The sequence below is a fragment of the Lagenorhynchus albirostris genome, chromosome 12 (assembly GCF_949774975.1).
Source record: "Lagenorhynchus albirostris chromosome 12, mLagAlb1.1, whole genome shotgun sequence".
In the NCBI taxonomy this organism is placed as follows: Eukaryota; Metazoa; Chordata; class Mammalia; order Artiodactyla; family Delphinidae; genus Lagenorhynchus; species Lagenorhynchus albirostris.
In genome coordinates this window covers 80,544,296-80,564,905 of record NC_083106.1, presented here as the reverse complement: position 1 = coordinate 80,564,905, position 20,610 = coordinate 80,544,296, and positions in this window count along the sequence as shown.

The window sequence follows — 20,610 nt, the reverse complement described above, 5'->3', positions numbered from 1 at the left end:
GAACGGACACATTCTGGTAACAGAAAATAGAGATGTTTGCTTTTCCCCAAGGGTCAAATGTCAGAAGGCAACCTAAGACCTTAAAAAGATGGAGATTCTCAGTAGAGTGAAAAAAGCAGGACTGAGTCTACATTTCTTTAAGAATGTAAGATCTAAATAATACGGGAGACAGTTCGCAGAAGAGATTTAAAACACGTTCCTTATTTTAAGCCTCAAGTGGATGCAGAGAAGGCCAGCTGGTGTTCCAGGGGTGGCAGGAAATCCCAGCCTGGAGAAAAGTGTCAACGGTCAGGGCGGCCTCTCGTGGGTGAGTTTAGGCTCCGTGATTGTGACTGACTAAGGAGTTGGGCTGATTACAGGGAACGTGAAAGGATGATCCTTTCCCTTGGAATTACCCCCGTGAATATGTGGGATTAATTGGAAGAGCGTTTTAAAAATAGGTTATTCACAAGAGAGATTAGCGCGCCTGCGTGGATCTGACTTTACTAAGGAAGGCTGGGTTTACTAATTTTGCTATAATAGTTAGCGTTCCACTATTTTTATAACCTTAATGTGTGTTCAGCACTACCGAGGAATATACAAATATGTTCTTCTCAAATGGTGTGTAACATATTTTGTTGTGATTGAAATAGCTTGTTTGTTCTACTCTCAGCTTGAGAAAAGGAAGAGGGTAGAGGAGGAAAGAATAAACAGAGAAGTGGTGGTTGATGTGAACCAAGGGAGCCCTGGTGGCTCACCTTAGGACCCAGAGGGTGTCTGAGATCCCCGAGTGGATGATTTCACTGTTGCCAGGAAGAGAGTTTCAAGAAAAATCCCTGAAGGAGGAAAAAGTAAGGGCAAAGAAGGGTTTTGTCTAACCGGGGAGAGCTGGCTTGGAGGCCAGGTGGACTTGGGTCCATGTGGCAACATGGTCACTTACAGTTGGCTGTGTGGCGTTGGGTGAGTCACGTAAGTTCTCAGGGTCTCTGGTCTCCTGTTGGCAACAGTGTCTACTTTGTGAGTTTCTTGGGAGAATTAGAGTGTGGGTGAAATGCCAGGGACATATTCAAGACACTTCTGTATAGTGGTTGCTAGCATTCTAGAGAAAATCTAGATGTTTGGTCGCCACAGACATTGTGCAGCATTTGTCTCAATGGAAGTCAGTCTCACCTCATCTATGTTTACAGGGTTTATAGATCAAAATAAACATCTTAAGCTTTGTTTATTATTTTAATGTAGTTCTCACTAGAAAAGCTACCAGGTATAAAATGGTTGATTTTATATTAGACACACTGATATTCACAGGATAGAAAATTTCCCTCATTGTGAATGTAATGAATGTACAAAATAGCCCTTTATTACTTCCTGAATAATTTTTTGAACTGGTTTCCCTTCTCTGCCAAGAAAGAGCTGGAGTGTGGGACAGAGCTGAAGCCTTTTGATCAGGATCAGAAGATGATCTTAGTTTATTTTAGGACGCCATCAGCTTTGATTCTTATGGGAAGCAGGAAATTTTAACTTAAAACCCTCCAAATAGACATTTACATCATACGTTAGTAGAAGGCCACTTAACAGTTAACACTGTTTAAAAACGTGCGTGCGATCAATTCTATGAACTTGGTGGCCTTCTTGCCATTGTTTTCTAACAACCAGAACCAGGAGGATGAATAATCTTCTGCTAAATAAATATTCATCTTTCAAAATTCTAACCTGTAAGTATCTTCAGGTTAAATGGGGAAATTAAATTAAATTTGGGGTCACCAGAGTTCCTGGGCCGCTGTCTCGTTCAACCGTAAATCGTTTCGGAATGCGCCACACAACACTATCAATAAGATAGGAAATAAATTCTCATTGACGCCGATAGAAGCTGAATATTTTCTTTTCCCTCTGGCATTCACTTCGACCAATTCCCCCTCGTTTTACCTGTTTCCCTGTCCAGAAATGGGAAGGGATATTACAGACTTCCGTAGTTGACAGTGTGAATCCTAATGTCCTAGAAAATGAAGACAGGGGACACAACTGTCCTCCCTCAAATGCTGCAGATGCAAGAGCTCGAGGTGGCACCGGAGCCCGGGCTCCCAGTTCACTGTGTTTGCCCTGTAACCCTTGAGCGCCGTCGGAGAACCGGAAGGGTTCAAAAGCATCAGCTTAGACAGGGGGCTGGCCCGTGCAGCGGTGTCACCCAAGACTAGAGTCCTGTCCGTGAGAGTGGCTTTCTCACCGCCCCGACCATTTTCCACTGGCCAGTGTTCACGTCGACAGGCTCTCAAGTTGGTTCAAACATTTCCACTGGGGAAGAACCCACCGGGGCTCTGCCAGTGGACTTTGTCGTCACCTCCCACGTGTGCCTTTCTGCACAAGCTCACCTCTGGGATGACATGGAGCTGGCTGGGCTGAGCCCCCGACGTTTCCAAGCTCATCGAATGGCATCACCTGATCCCCCGAAGGACCTGGAAACCAGGGAGCTACTTGGGAACGTTCATTTGTCAACTCATCCAGTTTGGCAACAAGTTCTTTGATTCTACTTCTGGAGTTTGTCTGCAATCCACCCCCTCGTTGGCACCCCTGCTGCCTCTGTAGTCCTTTATCTAGTGTAAAGACTCCTAAATTTCCCTCTGCCTTCAGAGAGAATGCAGCCTTCCCAAGATGCCACAGTGTGTCTTGTATCTCGGGTGCCTAACCTAGGGGCCAGCACATAATAAGCAGTCAACAGCCACTGGATTAAAAAAGATGTTTAGCAGTGATATCTTGAAACAAGCGTGAATATATGGACAGCTATTTCTGGATCCATTTCTGAAATTAGATGTCTTCCACAAGACAAAGAGCTTTCAAAATGAATTATTTGTATGACTGTACAAAGATTTATATTGAAACATTTCCTAAGTATTTAATGCTTCGTTTGACAAACTTGGATCATACTTTCTTCCTGATTTGGGGTCACTTAGTAACAGATGTCATCAATCGCTTTTAAACTGATTTAAGCTTAAAACAGTTTAAAGTTTTTTGAACCTCGGAAGTTTCAAATCCGAGGTTAAAAAAAAGAAAGGGGAGTCCACGGTCCTACTTTTCCTGCCTGGTTTGAAATCTGAAATAAGATGAAGTAATTTAAACATCACACTTGGTGGATTGACAGAGTACCTGTTTCCGTGCATGGCTGCGTTATGCGCGTGGAAATAAACAAGCGAGAGCACGAGACAGAAGTGTTTCTGTGAGAGAAGCGTCTGGAGCTTTGGCAGAATAAAGGCAATTCCTGGGCAGTTCACAGCGGAGCTGACTTTTCCCTTCTGGTTTCACACTTTAGACCAAATTCTGATTGACAGTAAAGGCTACACTTTAAGAAATGGCTTTTCACCTTAATGTTTCATTTTCCAGTTGTATTGCTTCTTTGATGTGAGCTTTTCTTTTTCCTACACGTTGACAACCAATGGAAACTCAGAACTCGCTTATCTTAAGGTTTCATTGAATGGAAACCCTATGGAAGTTTTCATGGATGGAGTAAACGGTTGCCCAAATTCCTTTGACCTCCATGAACATCTTTTACAGGCCATCCTAAGAAAGGCTTGAGTGTGCCACATACTTAGAAAAACACTCAAGCCGGACATGACTTTGCGAAGAGGGCGGTTCCTCATTTTGTTTGTCCTTTTTTCGCTTATGGTAATGAACTCAAATGCTAAAATTGTTTGAGGTCACAGAACCAGTCACAGTGACATGAGATATGTAGAGACAGTGGAGCATCTGTTTCGCAATAGCTCATCGCATCTTCCTCATGAGTCCCACCCTGCTGATTGATGGGGACCTCTTAGGCTTGTCAACGGGAACTATCTCTGTGCCTCTTGTTCCTATGTCTACTTTTGGGTTAAACATCCAGACTGTTCGAATTCTGGATCGTGGCTGGAGTGACAGCCTCCTTGGAATGACCCTGTTTCTTTTGGTAAAGGGACTAGTCATAGGGATTTTACAGCCCCCTCTCTTTTCTTCAGGAAGGTATCTGTGGGCATTGGCGTGGCCTCGCTGCACATTTGTGGCAGCAGAGGAGAACAGGTGAGAAGATGCCCGGGGTGTCCTCTGGGCAGGCCTGTGGAGTGGCTGGGCTGGGCTGCTGCTAAGGTGGTAACTGCGGAAGTTCAAGGTCTCCGCTGGCGACTGGAACTGAGGCCAGTGGTGCCGGTGATGGAGCTGACAGCCTTCAGTGTAGAGCAGTAGGCACGCCATTTAGACCCCAAGCCTCCGTGGGTCACGGACACGTCGGCTCCCCCGGGCCCTCGTGGTCACCGGGAAACCAGAAGTACTGATACATACGGGCTCAGTTTCCTGTCCGCGGTCATCTCAGCTCTGGGCTCCAGGCTGTGGTGGAAGCAGCTGCTAAGCAGCGTCTCCCGGGGGCTTCAGCCCACAGAGGTTGTCCAGGAAAGTGGGGCACCTGCCCCGATGACTCCAGCCTCCTTAGAAGTCTATGGTGTTTCTAAAGGCTCCAGTCTGAGTTGAAAAGATCACCTACGTAAAACTCAAAAGAGAAAAGCATATTATCCCTGTAATAATAGACACAAAGTTGTTGTTGGTGGTGGTGTTTGGTAGCATCTAGAGTTGGAATAGACTTTAGAAAGCATGAAGTCCAACGTTGGCATTTACTCATGAAGAAACACGTTTAAAGAGTTGCTTCGATCTTGTGACAATTTGCTCTTTGGTTTAGCTTGAATCTAGCTCCCAGCCCCTAGCTCTGTGCTCTTTCCATGATGTGGTGTCACCTTTTCTGTATGTGTGTTTTCCTAAATAGATGCAGGTTGGAAGATCTGTTAAACTAAATGCTAAAGTCTCCCTTTTTATTCACCCTTTGGTTGAATTAATTAAGTAAATATTTTAGTTTTGGAGTCATCTGTGTGATAAACGTTGGGTTCTGTGATTTGAATCCCGTCTCCACGGTGGGCCATGTGGCCTTGGGGAAGGTCACTGATACTCCATGAGCTCCAGCTTCTTTGTCTGTAAAGTGGGGACAAAAATATTCACCTTGGAGGAAACTGAAAGTTATAGAATGGCATTGTGTTTTCATGGCACAGAGCAGTTAATAAACTATAACTGTTGTTGGTATTTCTTAAATATTTGTGGTTTCTGAGTTTTTCTTTGAAAGGCCAAAATTTAAAAGAGAGAAAGATGGAGGTAAAGAAGAAAGGGAATAAAGAAAAACACAGAACCAGAGCTCTGTATAAAATTTTAGATTGTTCTTTGCTTTGTCCTTAGGGTTGGGTTCCTGATTAGATTACACCTGATCCTTCTTTATCTAATTTGATGGTTAAGAGGAAAAAATTGATATCACAGAAGAAGCATTGTGTAAGTTAATGTGTTATTATTATATTTGTAATATAATTCTTTCAGGAATCTTGAATAATCTACTTTTTAAATGAAGGAAAATCTATAAACTACCCATCAGGGGATTTGGTGAGAGGAATAAATAATATAATATCTGATGGTTCAGAAAGTTAGTTTCCTCTTTATCATCAACATTTTTGTGTGCAAAGCAAAAAGATCAGTGGGTAGTTACACTTCCCAAAAGTGTTTTCAGGAGAATTTTGTGCATCTAGGTAAAACTCTGCTGATAAACATTTCTCTTAATCTATAGCCTCCTATAAGTGCTCTGTAATTGCACAAATGCCATTGCCGATTCAAACTAAAGTACGGGAATTCTGCGAAAAGAAATATCTAGACCTAGGAAAAAAATTTCTAAGTGCCCATTACCATCATAAATTAGATAATTTTTGAGTGGTAACTCCACATAGATCTATAGATGGAGGAATCCATAAAAGAGCTGCTTTCAACTTTAAAGATCTAATTGTCTTAGTAAGTAGCTTCGTTGTTGATACCAGCGAGACTTGTTCACGTCTGCAGTCTCCCTTGAATGGGGTGGAGTGAGTGTTTGTCCAGAGATACCTTTTTCTAATACAGCAGGGAATTATCTTGTAACTGGAAATGCTTCCCACTGGGAATGACCCTTCCCCCATTACCACCCCTCCTCTGCCATCAATTTGAAGAAATCGTTATTCTGGGAATTAAACTAATAAAACTAATAAATAATGGAAGATTGCTTTCTGCAGTAGACAACTTCTAAGGCAGGCTGTTTGGAGTACTGAGGGATAAATTTAACAAAACATGTGCAAGATACGTACGTTGAAAACTATCAAAGATTGTTAAGAGAAATTTTAAAAGACAATATAAAGGAAAGATATTCTGGGACTAGAAAACTCATTGTTAAGATGTCATTTCTCCCCAAACTGATCTATAAATACAATGGAAGCCCCAGGACTTCTTTGTAGAAACTGGCAAACTGATTCTAATGCATATATGGAAATATAAAGGACCTAGAATTGCCAAAATAATGCTTAAAAACAAAAATAAATTTGGAGGACTTCCATTTCCTGATTTTAAGCTTTACTTCAGAGCTCAAGAATCAAGACTGTGGCCTCAGTGGAAGGATAAACAAATAGGTCAATGGAATGCAAAAAGGGGTTCAGAAATAGACCACCATTTACAGAGTCAATTGATCTTTGACAAACGTGCCTAGGTAATTTGATGAGGAAATAATAGTACTGTCAGTAGGTAGTGCTAGGACATCTGGACATTGAAATAGAAAAAAAAAAAAGTGAACATTGAATGTTACTCATACTGTGCACAAAAATAAAGTCAAAGTGGGTCAGAGACCTAGAACAAAATCTAAGCATATAAAACCTCTAGAGGAAAACATAGGAATTTTTCAAGATTTGGGGGCAGGCAAAGATGTTGGAAAGAGAACATAACCCTATCTGTAAAAATTTATAAATTGGACTTTGTTAAAATTAAAACCTTCTGCACTTCCAAAGATACCACTAAGAAACTGAATGAAAAAGCAGGCACAGATCAGAAGAAAATATCTGCAATACATATGTCTGAAAAAGGACATATCCAGACCATGTAAAGAACTCTCACAACCCAAAAATAAGACAAGTGACAAGAAAAAGTGGGCAAAAGGTTTGAACAGAAACTTCACACACACACAAGGTTTGAACAGACACTTCACACACACAGACACACACAACCACACATACACACCATATATATATATGGTGAGGACAGGAAAATAAAGACATGAACACATCATTAATCATTAGTGAAATGCAAATTAGAACCATAATGAGACACTACTACAAACCTACCAGAATGTTAAAATTGAAGATTGACGATATCAAGTGTTGGAAAGGATGTGGAGCAACCAGAACTCTCCTACACTGCTGTTGGGAATGTAAAATACTATAATAGTTCAGAAAACTTTTCATCAGTTTCCTATAAAATCAAACGTAAATTTCCATATGACTCAAGCTTAGGTATTTCCTTAAGAGAAATGAAAACCTATGTCCACAAAGAGTCTGTACACTAATGTTCATAACAGCTTTATTCATAATAGCCCCAAAATGGAATTAACCCAAACATCCAGTTACAGATGAATGGATAAACAATTTGTGGAATATTCATACAGTGTATCCAGTAATTTACAAAGAAGAAACTATATATGTAGCATCATTCATGAATGTCAAAAACATTCTGAGCAAAAGCCAGACACAAAAGAACGTGTGTGTATGATTGTATAATATTTCCATGAAGTCCTAGAACAGGCGAAACTAAATCCATAGTGTCAGGAGTCAGGTCAGCAGTTGCCTGAGGAAGGGTTGGAGTCAGTTGCAGAGTTAGGAGGGGATTTGGGGGCCAGGTGGTGACAGGAGTGTTCTGTATCTTTTTAAAAAAAATCAATTATTTATTTATTTTTGGCTGCATTGAATCTTCGTTGCGCTGTGGAGGCTTGTCATTGCAGTGGCTTCTTTTGTTGCGGAGCACGGGCTCTAGGCACGTGGGCTTCAGTAGTTGTGGCACACAGGCTCAGTAGTTGTGGTTCGCGGGCTCTAGAGCACAGGCTCAGTAGCTGTGGAGCACGGGCTTACTTGCTCCGCGGCACGTGGGATCTTCCCAGACCATGGCTTTAACCCATGTCCCCCGCATTGGCAGGCAATTCTTAACCACTGCGCCACCAGGGAAGTCCAAGGAATGTTCTGCAACTTAATTATGGTGATGACTATATAGATGTATACATTGCCAAACGTATCAAACTGTACATTTTAAATAGGTGCATTTTATTATATGCAGAATATAGTTTGATAAAGTAAAATAAATAAATGAAATAGACTACCTCCCCATTTAAAATCAGGAACAGTAGTGCCTAGACGGTCCCTCTAACTTGGAATAAGTGTGAAGGACTGAGGAGGACAGTAATTCTCTCTCTTCGTAAGCAGGAGGCTCCTTCACCCTTCTCAGGGTTTCAGGTTACTGCCTGTTGCAGCTTACAGAATAGTTAAACGTCTTTATAAACATCAAATCGAATGGCTAAAATTCAAATGCATTTCTAGTCATTTTCAGTTTCATTTTTTGTTTTCGGCTGTGCCCTGAGAGGCTTGCAGGATCTTAGTTCCCCGACCAGGGATCGAACCCGCGCCCCCTGCAGTGAAAGCGCCAAGTCTTAGCCACCGGGCCACCAGGAAGTCCCCTCATTTTCAATTTCAAATGTTCTTTGTTCTGTCAACTTAAGTGTGATATTTCGTCGCTTCATCATTTTTTCATGAATGGCATCTCCAATATAAGTGATTGGATCATGTTCAGCACAGGGAAAAGAATTCCTTGGATTTGTTCTTTATTGGTAATCTCTCCCACATCTGTCTTGTTGTCCTAGCTTTCTAACTAGTTTCTAACTAGTCTCCCTACCCGCGCTCCAGTCTACAAATCACGGTGGTGTGAGTAATCCTTCTGAAGTCTGTCCTTGATCAAATCACCCCCCTTCTCAGGATCCCTCACTTTGCTTACTGATTAACAGCAGACTAATTTGTTTTCCCAGTCTGGGTCCTTACTATCTTTCCCGACTAACCTCTCACTGCTCCCCTGTGAGTGCCATATTCTAGCTGAGCCTGACAGCCAGGCATTCCTTCGTTACATCCTTTCCTCCCTACCCCTTTGCTTATGTCCTCTTTCCGCGTGGGATGCTTTGCCTCCGACCCGGCCTTTCCACCTCTCACCAACCTTCCATGCCAGCTGGCAGGTCACCTCCTCCACCATCACTCACAGCGATGTGGCTGCACCTGCCACAGCATTTTCCTTCCTGCTGCAGCCTCTCCTGTGTTTGATTATAAACTCTCAGAGGCTGGGGCTCTGTCTCTGACATCGATCCAGTAGGAAGGACACACAAATTGAATGAATATGAGGAAAGAATCATGCAGGCGCTGGTGGTTGAGAAGCAGAAGAGTGAAGACCAGACTTCCATCCCCCTATTCCTCACTCTATTACTTTTTACACCAGGGGTGTTGGGAAAATCCTCCACAGGATTTTGAATTGCCTCCAGGACAAGGACGAGGAGGGTGCATTGCTCCAGACATTCAGAACTGAATCCGAGAAGGTAGTGGAACTTTCTCAGGGAGCCATCCTAGCAGAAAGATTAGCTTAGATGCCTTTTCTTCTTCTAATCTCATAAGGTGGTGGAGCAAATGGACTGTGAAGTCCCCTATGGGAATTGTGACTATTCATTAGATCTTTTTATATACACTTTTTTTTCTTTTTAAATGGAGCTTGGTTGGAGACTTATAGAATATTTTGCACGTGGTCTGTATTTTTTTTGTTTTTTTTTTTGCGTTACGCGGGACTCTCACTGTTGTGGCCTCTCCCGCTGCGGAGCACAGGCTCCGGACGCGCAGGCTCAGCGGCCATGGCTCACGGGCCCAGCCGCTGCGGGAAGCCCGTGGCATCTTTTAAATGGGCCTCAAAGCCTTCTGTGTTAAGGAATGCTTTCACAAAACAGAATTTTGCGCCTTTTCCACCTGCAGACTCACTGGCACTCCCAAGGCCGCCCTTTGGCACCACGAAGCTGTTTGGGAAGCGCCATGTTCCGTCCTGGCCAGCTTGCTCACGCCCTTGCACGGCCCACTAGAAACTGTCTGTCTTGGCTTTGGCTCTACATTCCCTAGAGCTCCCCTGCCTTGCACCAAATTGTACCTCATTTATCTTCTATGTGACAATCGATACTAGAAAGTGTATAGGCTTGGTTGTAGTAAAAATGCATTTCCTGTGTGGATAAAATGTGGTCATTTGCCTATGACGTGACACACGTGGATAGATGCTACTTTTAAATGATTAACGTTAAGGCAAATGGACGAAACAAACACCGCGTGTGATGGAGGCTGTTGGCTGTCCTCGAAACTTCTGCTCCCTTTGTTCCACTGGCAGCAAGTGGTAGCTGGACCCACGGTTCAGCCAGAGTGTCATGTCTCAGACTCTTTACCACGCCGTGAGTCCAGCAGGGACGGTGCTACTCTGGGTGGGTGTGGGGCGTGGGGCGTGACCTTGTACTTGGGCATGTGCTGCCTTTCACAAGCTGGAACTTCCACACGCCCACGACCCAGCTTCCATGACACAGCCAGGTCCACACCCCAGAGCAGAGGTGGGAAACATTTTCTGTCAAGGGGTGAACTGTAAATATTTCCAGCTTTGCGGCCAGTCTTTGCCTCGTGTTGTGAAAGCACCCAAAGACGACACATGAACAGATAGGCATGGCTGGATTCTAATAAAATGTTCTTTACACAACAGGTGGCGGGCCGGATTTGGCGCACAGGCCTGCAGTTTTCTAACTCCCGCCCTGCAATGGACACTCTGTGGAAGGAAAGACGTGGCTCGATGAGGGTCTGGAGCTGCCCACAGACCAGACCCCTCACCTCGGTGGCCATTTTCCCAACAGCACGTGAGCAGACTTGCTGCCCGTCCTCAGAATCACTTCACAAGGAAACTGCAGCTGGGCTTCAGCCTTCTGAGATGTCCTGTCACCACCTCTTACTTCTCTCTCTTCTTCCTCTCTATTCATTTTACTTAAGGAAGGCAGACTACTGTCCTCAGACACCACGTGTCCATTTGGCCTTTTGTCTCACACTTTCTTGAAACAGATGCACGGATTCCCAGGGGCTGTTCTCATGTCTCCCCAGCTGCCTGAGGAACGGGGTCACATCTGGACAGAACATGTGAAGCAGGTAAAATCTTGGGGGGGGGGCACTTTTTCGTTGCTCCTCCATCCAAAGGCCTCTGCCCTCTCCTCGACGTCTCCTCTATATTCTTGCCTTGAAGCATTGCCTTCTCCTAGCAGTGAATTAAAGCGATGGCTCATAAAACTTCTCCCCGTTTGTTTTGTTTTGCTTTTTCTGATTATAAACTATAGGGCCTTTAGAGAAAATTCGGAAAATATAAAGTTAAAAGTTAGGCGCGGTACAAGTCCCACACATAATCATGGCTAACAATTCTGGCGTAGTTACTCTTCCTTTTTGGCTTGTATTTAGGCATAATTTAAGAAGACTCTTCAAAATCCAAAGGGATGAGATTCAGTTGTTAAGGCAAATGGAATTGGTGAATAACACCCAGCCTTGTCAGTTATTTCTGTCTGAGGGTCAGCGAGGGCTTGATGGAAGGGGTGATATTTCAGTTTGGTCTTAGATTTTAGAAAGCATTTTGAAGGACAGAGAATAAGGGGAAAAATCCTGTGATAAAAGAAAAACATAGAAGCATTAAAAAGTATACATGTATATGAATAATTTAATGGCTGACTGTGGTCTTGAGGAATATATTAAATTTTTGTGCTCCAGTTTTTTTATGCACTGGGGATAGTCATATTGCCTTTTCATCCTCCTAAAACTAGAATATCTTAAGATAATCCATTTTCAACTACTTCAAACTTTTCAAAGGAACGGCACCTAAAAATCCACAGCATAATTGAGGTATCGGATTTTTGTCACTCTTACTATCTATTATGATTTTATTCACTATCATAATATAAAATAATCCTTCTCCGAGTCATTTCTATGAAAAATTTATAAGAAAAATGTATTGCAAGTTTTTAATAAATATTTCTTTTATTACCCAGACTTTTATTCATAAGGAAAAGCTATTAGAAAATCATACTTATTCTAGGTTAAATGAGAATAACATTAACAATTCTTCTTTGTGTTTCTGGATGTTTCTGATTGTGACTGTAGTGCCTCACAATAACTTTGAAGTTAATTCTCATTTTCAATCATAATTAATTTGGGTCTCTCAAAATCAGGCTGTATATTATTCAACTACCACTCTTCAGTGTCATGAAAACACTTTACTGCTGTGTGTTCAAAAATAAACATTTCAGTTGCAGACACTTGCAGAGAGTTCAGAGTAGGTGCTAATGTTACAGCAGTTATATTTCTTTCAGGTGTTTCTGTTTCTCACGAAAAAAAGAAAAACAAACAGCAATCTCAAAAGCAGTGGAACAAGGAGAAACCATTGATTGACAAGTAATCTTCTTAAATACACACGTGAATACTTGGAAATGTCAGATCTTTACTCATGATCTTGAAATCCCCATGTTTTATGTGATGAGAATTATAGCCTATTGTTAAGAACAATTATCATATAAAAATGTACGGGATTACATTCAAATTTGATTGTATTCGAATGTTCACATGGGCTAATAAAAATCTTGTTTAGACCTCCACAGGAGTTATCTCACTGTCATTCCGCAAGTTCAATTTTATAGTTTCACTAATCAAATAGGTTTATTTGGAAAAGGAACTTCATGTGTCACAGGTGTGGGAAGTAAACTCAGGTGTACAAGAAATATCCCAGTTCTTACTGCCTTTAAGTCCAATGAAAAAGACTGACTCCAACCGTATCAGACTCCAGGAACCCCATCTCAGTCAGTGTCGGCATCCCAGATGCTCCTCAGATCAAATCAGCATCCAGGGGTCACTGGGAGCGGGGTCAGGAAAGGGCCTCTAGTTGCCAGGCCATCGTGGTCCCAGCTGACATATCCTAGTTAACCTTCAAAACCGGAGTTCCCTTGAACGTTCCGGGCTCCACTCCACAGCAGTGGGGCAGGGGGGCCAGCACCCGGGGTGCCTCCTCCCTCGGTGATCAGTGACCATCCCCAGATCTCGCTGCATCTTCCTGGGTCACTGGGCAGTGGTGCGCTTCGTGCCCATCTGCACAGAAGGCTGGAGGGAGGGCGAGGGGCGCAGGGCCCGCATGCTCACCAGGCCCCGACTGGGCGTGGGCTGGACAGAGGCAGGTCTGCTCAGAAGCCTCTTCCTTTCTGCCCACATCTTTGGGGGGGTTGGGGGGGGAGTGGGGCTGGAAATGGGGGGTGGAGCCAAGGCTCTTCCCGCTGGAAAAAGTCTTCTGGTGCCGACTAGCTGCACTTCCTCCTCCCGGCCTTGCATCCTCCTGCACTTCCGCCTCCTCCCGCCCTCCCCTCCCCCCTCCCCCTCCCCCCCTCCCCCTCCTGCTCTTCCCCCTCCTCCCACCCCGCCTCCTCCTCCCGCCCCTTCCCTCCCCCTCCCCCTCCTGCTCTTCTCCCTCCTCCCACCCCGCCTCCTCCTCCCACCCCTCCCCTCCTGCCCCTCCTCCTCCTCCCGCCCCTTCCCTCCCACCCCTCCCCCTCCTTCCGCCTCCTCCCCCAAGTCGTCATGGAAAGTGGTTACCAGGACAGGCCACCAGCTTGGAACAGGGGACAGGGGGAAACTAAGAGTGCAGCACGTTGAATCCCCACCACACAGGTAATACGGGGCAATGTCCAGGTATGATGTTTATGATCTGCAGCTCCTCCCACCTCGAGGGAGGAGGGACCGGGTTTTGGCCACACGGTGTGTCGTGGACTCCGAGGGGTGCTGTCCACGGTGAGGAGGAGGGGGAGAGAGCCCCGAAGTCGTAAAGGACGGGCGAACGGCAGGAAGAGCCCAGCGCGGAGGAGAGCAGAGGTGGGGTCCTGAGGAAGAAGGGCTTGACAGCGGGGCTTGGGAGGGGCGGTGCTGAGTGTTCCTGCAGGACATCCTGCTGTGCATTGTGTCTCCTGATTCTCTGCCTCCTTCTCAGGAGACTAGGTGGAGGCCTTGTTGCTTTTCCAGGCTTTCGGGGTGGGATTTGTTATTTTTAGGCCATGTCACTTGTCCTCCAGGTGGCCTAGTGCAGTTGGGCAGGTGGTGATCCTGTACTATCGCCAGGGAACATGCTGTACCTTGCAGCCACGGAGGAAAGTGTGGGTTTAAGAGTAAGGCAGAGATGAGCTAAAATCCCCTTATGAGAATGGCTACAGTTTACAAAATGGGAAATGTCAAGTGTTGGCTTGGCTGTGGAAGAACTGGAATGCTCCTTCACAAACAGTAGGATGTAAACTGGTGTAACCACTTTGCAAAACCATTTGACAGTAGCTGCTGAAGCAGAACATATGTATACCCTGTGGCCCAGCCCTTGAACTCCTAGGTGGATGCCCAATGGAAGTGCACATATGTGCACCAAAGGACATAGACTGTTCATAACAGCCAGACTGCCCATCAAACTGCCTTTAAAAGTTGTAAATAAATTGTAGTGTATTTAAGAATGGGATTCTATATAGTAATGATCAGGGCTGTTTACAACTGTATGTGGCAGTAGAGGTGATTCTCACAAACAGAAAGTTGAGTGAAATAAGTCAGATGCAAAAGACTTTATCCTCTGTGACTCTATCCCATAGAGACAAATACAGGCAAAACCATGTCAGTGGGGCTGCAGGTTGGGATGGCGGTTGCCATCGTGGAATGGCTGGTGACAGGAAGAAAGTGCACAATGTTGTCCACGTTCTGTTTCTTTATCTGGGTGCTGTTTACAGTTTGTGAAAATACAGCAAGCCGTATAGTTATTATGTGTGCATTTTTTTCTTATGTTTCTCACACTTCAAATAAAAGGTAAAACCAGAAAAAAATGGGTTTAAACTTTGCTGTACTTTACATACTGGCTTTTAAAATAAGACAGTAGTTCTGATAAAAATGCTGAGTGGGAGCAGAATTGAATACAGAGTCATTTTGTGCCCATCAGCCCCTGACACAAAGAACGGAAAAATTAGTGGAGGAACTTGGGAAATGGAATTATCTGTTCTTAAAGAGTCAACATCAGAGGTTGGCTGACAATTTTGTTTCTCCCACAGCAATGCAAAGATAAAGGCAAAGATGAAACGAGATCGTATTAATGATAAGCACAGTGCCTTGCATACAGTAGCTCTCAGAAAGTGGAGCTGTCTCTGTTTCTAAGGGCTGTAACTATGTGGTCCAAGCAGAGAGGCACACATTTCCCAAGACATGTCTCATTGCTGTTGCCCACCTGTACCTGAGGCCTTGGCCCTGTCACTAGTTCCAATGTGTCTTGGGGCCCCAGGCGTGGTATGCTGTAATGAATTTGCTTTTAAGGACTCTAGATGAGCAGCTAATGTTTGTCCACATTTATCGAGTGTTTTGTGCCAGTCATTGGTCAGAGCAGAGCAGATTGGAAGGAGGGGAAGCTGGTACCAATTACTAGGAGCTAGTGGTCTGCGAGGAGGCCTAGGGTGTTTATCAGTGCAAATCTTAGATACATTTTGCTTTAGTTGGATGACCCTGTCGATGGGGTCTTTGTTTTTGTTTGCTTGTTTTGGTTCCCAACGTTAGGTAGTATTGTATTTCACAGAGGAGAAAAAGTCACAGAAAGGTTAAGTAATTTGCTCAGTGTTACACAGCTAATAAGGGGTCTAGGATCTGAACCAAGAGAGTCTGACTCCAGGATTTAAGATGTTAGCAACATCTTACTTGTTGTAAGACGGTTACTTGTTCATGTGTATGTCAACAAGTCCAAACAGAGCCGAATGGCCCAGCCACAATTCAGAGGCAGAAGTGTCCAGATGTTAGACATTAATCCAGACAGCAAAGGATGTCTAGCTCAAGGAGTCTCGGAAATCTCTGGTGAACGTTTTGCTGGAAGGTTTTGTAAAAAAATTAATAAACAGAAACCTAAGTTAGAGTGTGGAGACCAGCAGGGGGCGCTCTCGCACCCTTTGATGATGGCAGAGCCCAACAGGAGGGAGAAAAGAGTCCTCTTCTTTCCTGACAAGGACTCAGCCAATGAAAAGCCGTAGATGTTTTGTTTACTACAGCCCTCCTACCTTCCTTTCCCCTCTATAAAAGCCTTCTCCTTCCCTTACCGTGTGGGGACTTCCACGTGGCTCACCACGGTTGCAGACCCCGAATTGCAATTCTCTGCTGATTGAATAAACCCATGTTCGCTGGAGAAATACCTGGCAGTTTATTTGTTTCAGGTCAACAGTTTCAAATATAATTGAAGTTTATTTCAAAGTCTAAAATAGTTTCTTAGAAACAAAAAAGGCTCCATGCTAATCAACTGGATATATATTAATAGCAAAAAGTCACTTAAGCAATTCTGTCTTATTTGAACAGTTTAAAATCAATATAATATACTTAAGTTGCCATACTATATCTTTTTGCATTTTTTAGTAATTTAAAGTATTATTTTCCCTGTCAGCCAACATTTAAAATACATTTCTTTTCTATTAGAGGAATTTCATGAGCCTGTTAAGTACATGTGGAAATAATCAAGTCCCATTATGAGCCCAACACCAATTTTCAAAGCAGCTTACCCACTTAGTACCAGCAGCTGTGCGCTTTTTTTCCCTCTTAAAATTTATTTTTGGCTGCATTGGGTCTTCATTGCTGCACGTCGGCTTTCTCTAGTTGTGTGGAGTGGGGGCTACTCTTCGTTGCGGTGCTCAGGCTTCTCATTGCGGTGGCTTCTCTTATGGAGCACGGGCTCTAGGCACATGGGCTTCAGTAGTTGTGGCACGTAGGCTCAGTAGTTGTGGCACCCGGGCTCTAGAGCGCAGGCTCAGTAGTTGTGGCACACGGGCTCAGTTGCTCTGCGGCATGTGGGATCTTCCTGGACCAGGGCTCGAACCCGTGTCCCCTGCATTGGCGGGCGGATTCTTAACCACTGCGCCACCAGGGAACCCTAGCTGTGCACTTTTTAACTCACAGCTGAACTTTTGAAATCCCTTTGTTTTCATTTTGAGTCCACTTCTTTGATGTAAGTTAATTGCTTTGGCAGGATCTGGACCATGCTGGGGTTTGCACCACTGGGACCAGCACTCAGTCCACCAGGCAGCCGGTGGTGGGTGGCGTGGACGGTGTCTGGGAGCAAAGCTCAGTGTTTCCTGGCAGACAACCAGCTTTCTCTCTTTACTTATGGGTCTCCCATGGACTTTTTCAGATCTCTCATGCTCAGGCTGGGGAGTTATTTCAGTTACTTAGAGAATGACTGCAGATCTCACACTAGCCTCATTCTCTGGTGGAGCCCTAGCTGAGTGAACCTGGTTCCTTGACCATGAGTACTGAGGTTGGACCTCATGGCAACCTCCAGCTTACTTTCTTTCTCCAATCCTGACCCGGAGTCCAGGGCAAGGGACCCTGATTGCTGGCAAAGGCGACACTCATAAAGGGATACCAGAAGCCTGTCCAGGGCACCCAAGTGAGCCCACAGGGGCCTGAGTAATAACCCCGAGAAGGTCTGGACTCACCTGGCCTAGCATCACCTAATGCCCTTAGTTGGGTGTTACCCAAAGAATTGACAGCAACAATTTCAATGTGGGACATCACATCCAGACCACCTTCTGGAAAAGGGCTCAGTCACTTCTTGGCTTGTTTTTAGAGCAGCTGACTTAACTCATCTTGCACAGGGGAGGCTTGCCTGCGAGGGCGCTGGCCTCCAGCCCGCCTTGCTGACTCAGGTGACTTCCTTCTTCCTTCTGAGTTTAAAGAACGCTGTCCTCATTTACAAAGCCCTGTACCTGCATCGTCAGCATAAGGCTCTTCCCGCTGTCCACGGCTCTCAGGCTGGAGGCCAGCTCCTTGTCTGCTGACATCTGGTGTCTGTGACCTTCCCCTCTGGACACCCACCCTGATGCTGTCCACCACAGCCAGCTGACCTGCTGTGTGCTCTGTGCACTCTGCCTAGACCCTGGCCACACAACTTTGTCTCACTTACAGTATGGTATTTTAGAAACTAGGTCCCATTTTGAAATCCAAAGATTCCATAAAAGAACAATAGAGAAAGAAATTTTCCAAAGACTTAGTATTAGGACAGATGAATTTTTTTTTAAAGGAGTAACATTTTCTGGTTAACGAAAAAGTAGCTTCTTTTTTTTTTTTTTTTTTTTTGCCATTCTAAAAGCAATTCACGATCTCTGTAGAAATCTCGGGAGATGCTGGGGGAAAATGGTACTACACTCAGCACAGCACATGGTCACTCACTCACTCACTCATTCGTTCCCCACTGGGAGGAGAGCAGAAAACAAGTTAGGCAAAGTCTCTGCTCTCCTGGGTCTTGTATTCTAATGCAGTAAAGAGGGAACAAACTAACAGAGGGCTGTCAACAGTAAGTCAGTTGACGAAATTATACACCATTGAGGAATAAAGAGTGATGGTGTGGGCTCTGTTAAGGACAGAGGTGAAGTGTGAGAAGGCAGCACTCAGAGACCTGAATGATAAGAAGGCGTGAGCCATGCAAGGACCCCGGGCCAGAGCATTCCAGGCAGGGGAAGAGCAGGCAGGAGGAGCCTGAGGTAGGAATGGACCTGAGGTCTTCGAAGGGCAGAAGGAGGCCAGTGTATGTGTTAGAGTCTAGACGTGAGCTGGGGGCGAGGAGGAGATGGGAAAGGCAGACCAAGGTCATGAGCGCCCGTGGACCGTGGCGATTAGAGGCCTCCGGGGAGTTTGAGCAGGGGGTGACGTGGCGCGTCGTGCTGTCGAAGGTCACTTGGTGTGGTGTATAATGGGGCGTCTGGGGGCGTGGTGCATAATGGGGCCTCTGGGGGCGTGGTGGATAATGGGGTGTCTGGGGGCGTGGTGGATAATGGGGCGTCTGGGGGTGTGGTGGATAATGGGGAGAGGGTTGATGGGGGATTGGGTTTTAGCAGTAGAGGTGGAGGAGAGAGGGATGCAGGATACTCTGTGGACGGCGAGCCCACAGGAATTGTGATGGGTCACATGTGGGAGGTGAGGGATGGAAGGCGCGAACAGAGTGAAACCAAGGATGAGCAGCGAGGTGAGTAACAGCAAGATTCCAGAGATGAGAAAAACCCCCTTCGTTCCCTACAGTGGCCCTTTGTGGTGGGTTCTATTATCCCACCTACTCCCAGTTTACCCCATCCTAGATCTCAATGTATCTCTATATCTAACCCCTATCTATCCTATAATATTCCTGTAGCGATTACAACACAGAGAGGAAAATTAAACCTGAGGGCTGGAAGGTAACTTGGCCCAGGACCTGTAATTAGAAAGCCGTGAGCGGGGTCTGAGCCTGTTCTGCCTGGTTCTAGGGGCCGTACCTGTCTCCACTCTAAGGTTACTTTTCACTTACCAACCACCAACTGCCATTGTCAACATTTTTATTTACTTCCTTTCAGCCTTAAGATGCATTTCTGCCTTTTAAAACAGGCCTGTGACATATAATCTGATGATCTTTCCCATCAACCATTTTCAGAGCATTATTAAACACTCTTCATAACATCTTCCATGCAAACCATCATCTTTCAAATGTTTCTTTTCAAGAGAATAAGACTTTTGAGCCACAGTGTTTGGGGGAGAAACAGGTAAACGGCCTAAGAAAGTTTCCTTAAGGGCAGGAGTAGCGGGGGAGAACAAATAAATGTTTTGTTTCCCTGATTAAATGTGTGTTTCTCTAAGATTTTCACTCAAATACATATACAGACATTTGAAAAATCTGTGATTTAACATAAAGCATCTTGTACATTATGTATTAGCAAACTATTTTAAGATTTACAGTGTTGTGTTAGTTTCAGGTGTACAGCAAAGTGAATCAGTTATACGTATGCATATATCCACTCTTTTTTTTTTAAGATTCTTTTCCCACCTAGGCCATTGCAGAGTATTGAGTAGGGTTCCCTGTGCTGTACAGCAGGTTCTTGTTGGTTGTCTATTTTGTATATGGTAGTGTATATATGGCATGTAGGATCTTAGTTCCCCTACCAGGGGTTGAGCCCACACCCCCTGTAGTGGAAGCTTGGAGTCCTGACCACTGGACCTCCAGGGAAGTCCCCAGCCTAGCCTACCTTAAACATGCTCAGAATACTTACATTAACTTACAGCTGGGCAAAATCATCTTAACATAAAGCCTATTTTATTTTTTATTTTTTTAAATAAATTTGTTTTTTTTGGCTGCATTGGGTCTTTGTTGCTGTGCGAGGGCTTTCTCTAGTTGCGGCGAGCGAGCGGGGGCTACTCTGTTGCAGTGCGCGGGCTTCTCATTGCGTTGGCGTCTCCTTGTTGCGGAGCACGGGCTCTAGGTGCGCGGGCTGCAGTAGTTGTGGCATGCGGCTGCAGCAGTTGTGGCATGCAGACTCAGTAGTTGTGGCTCGTGGGCTCTAGAGCGCAGGCTCAGTAGTTGTGGCACACAGGCTTTGTTGCTCCGCAGCACGTGGGATCTTCCCAGACCAGGGCTCGAACCCGTGTCCCCTGCATTGGCAGGTGGATTCTTAACCACTGCACCACCAGGGAAGTCCCTAAAGCCTATTTTATAATAAAGTATTAACTACCTCATGTAAAAAAAAAAAAAGGAATTATTTACTTTAATTCTTCAAAATTACCTTCAAACCTCAAAACAAATCTTTAGGTGTGAGCTCTGAGCCATAGAGTACTTCACCTATTTCTTAGTATCTAGTTTGAACTTATAACATGTACTTGCCTCATT